At 47.7% G+C, this 2,141-nt stretch overlaps 1 protein-coding gene across 1 annotated transcript in view; it reads right to left on the reverse strand.

Annotated features, from left to right (window-relative positions):
• The window catches only part of RPAP3 (RNA polymerase II associated protein 3), a 40,147-nt gene extending 38,695 nt beyond the window's left edge, over positions 1-1,452 (reverse strand). The window contains exon 1 of the mRNA XM_012807478.2: positions 1,390-1,452. The gene's annotated coding sequence lies outside the window, so the exon portion shown is untranslated. The remainder of the gene's footprint in view (positions 1-1,389) is intronic.
• Between the last annotated feature and the right edge of the window lie 689 nt (positions 1,453-2,141).

Genomic DNA, 2,141 nt, shown 5'->3' on the forward strand with positions numbered 1-2,141 from the left:
CACCAATCCAGGAATGGATTAACAAACCGTGATATATGTATACCATGGAATACTATTCAGCCATTAAAAAAGATGAAGACTTTACATCTTTTGTATTAACTGCTGGGTGGAGCTGGAACACCTTCTTCTTAATGGAGAAACAAGAATCCAATGTATTCAATTCTAATATGAAGCCTGTAAATAATCTATTACATACCCACATAAGAAAAAAGCTCAAATCAATTCAAGGTGGCGGGTAGGGGGAGCAAGGGAGCTGGGAGAGAGGATGAGGAGGAGAGAGGGATGGGGTGTTCCCATTTAATGCGTACAATGTTAAGGTGGATGGCACACCTCTTGGGGAAGGGACACAATTATAAGAGGGACTTTACCTAACAAATGCAAACATTGTAACTTAATTCTTTGTACCCTAAATTTTAAAAAGTGGAAATGAAATGAACTAAGGAAATAAAATTATAGGGGAGTTAGAATAAATTTGCCTTTAATAATGTAAGTAAAACCTGCTCTTGAGTGTAATCTCGGGGGAAGAGCAACAAAGTAAAAAAAAAATACAGGAAAGAGGCTGGGATGGAGAAGGCCGAAGTCCTCAAAGAGGAGAAAGGAGATTCAAAGCTTAACAGGGAGAGGAGGGAAGTAAGGTGGGAGAGAATTTGTTTAATACAGTTAAAAATATTTCACTAAGGAAGAAAAAAAGAGCAAGTTGCAGATGCAGATAAGGATTATGATCCCTAGCCTCAACAACTAAGCTAAGTTTAAGCTTCTTTTGGGCAGTGTCCAACTGCGATCATCTATGTCCATCTCATTCAGAAGCAAAACTAGTACAATGCTCTGCTAGGGACCCAAAAGTATGAATAAAAAACTCAGCAAGCCAAAGAAATGTTGTCAGAGATTGGAAGTATTTCCATCTCACCTATCACCTTTTGCTGCTCTCGCAGGCCTGAATGCTCCCCCAGAACCTGCGATGAGGCGGGGTGGCGGGAGGCAGGCAACCAGAAATTTGCAGCGCCTGGGTTGTCACTGGGCAAACACTGCACACCCATGCCGACAGGGGGCGGCCTCACCGCGGTCTTCTTCGGAGGGTGGCTCCGCGGGCCCGACCACCACAAATCGCCCAATGCCCCGGGCGGTGGGGGTGGAGGGTCCAGGAGCAAAGCAGAACGCCCAAGCCTGGAGAGCGCTGGGCGAACCCCTCCCGCGAACGCGCTCCCGGGACTCTCCTCCCCTGGATACCGCTCCCGTGGACACCGACGCGCCGCCCCAACGCCGCCCCTCAGCTGCCCGCTCCAGTCCCCTCCGCCTCACCGGCACCCACGGCCGCGCACCCTCCTCCCACTAGGAAACCTGAGGTCTCGTCTGCCGCTCCGGGCAGTGATAACCGCAATGCCACCTCACCTGCCCGGGCCGTTAGCGCCCGCACCGCCGCCGGGCCAGACAAGCAGCAACTCACGCCGGGCCCCGCCTTCCTGCGCTTTCCCACAAGCCCCCTCGTGCCCTCGCCCCGCCCCCTAGATGGTGGGCTCGAGCGTGCGCAGAAGGTCAAGTTCGTGACTGCCCTCTCTGGGTAGAAGCGGCTTGGGGAAGAAGTGTGTAAATGAGACTGCTGACTCTTTCGCTTTCTTCCAATGTAGTTAAACTTCACATGCGATAACCCAGAGATTTCAGGGTCCTCCTTACTTTCTGATACACAACACCATACACAAAACAACTATTTCCGTGGACTTCCCTTAATTTCATCTCTAATATTTACCTTGCTGATGTCTTACTAAGTCATGACCTTTGTGAGTATGTTAATCATGTGAGAAGTGCACTGTTTTCTTTTTGTTGTTGTTGTTGTTTTATGTACTGTTTTTTCACCATAAACAGACTAATATAAAACTTGTAACCGTGGCGATTTGGGTTTTTTTTTTTTTTTCAGATTTTGGCTGGGGCTGGGTTTGAACCCGCCACCTCCGGCATATGGGGCTGGCGCCCAACTCCTTTGAGCTACCCTGGCAATTTTGCAGAATTTATTTCTCCTTTAAGTACTTGGATTTGTCAAATCTGACCACTTCAATTTGACTCCTTGAGCATTTGACCACTGAAACACTTTCCAAGTGTATCTTTCTTTGAGTCTTTTCTTTTCTTTCTTAATTTCTTTTTTTTTT

Source organism: Otolemur garnettii, unplaced genomic scaffold (genome assembly GCF_000181295.1).
Source record: "Otolemur garnettii isolate 467f Iridium unplaced genomic scaffold, OtoGar3 scaffold00070, whole genome shotgun sequence".
Taxonomy (NCBI): domain Eukaryota; kingdom Metazoa; phylum Chordata; class Mammalia; order Primates; family Galagidae; genus Otolemur; species Otolemur garnettii.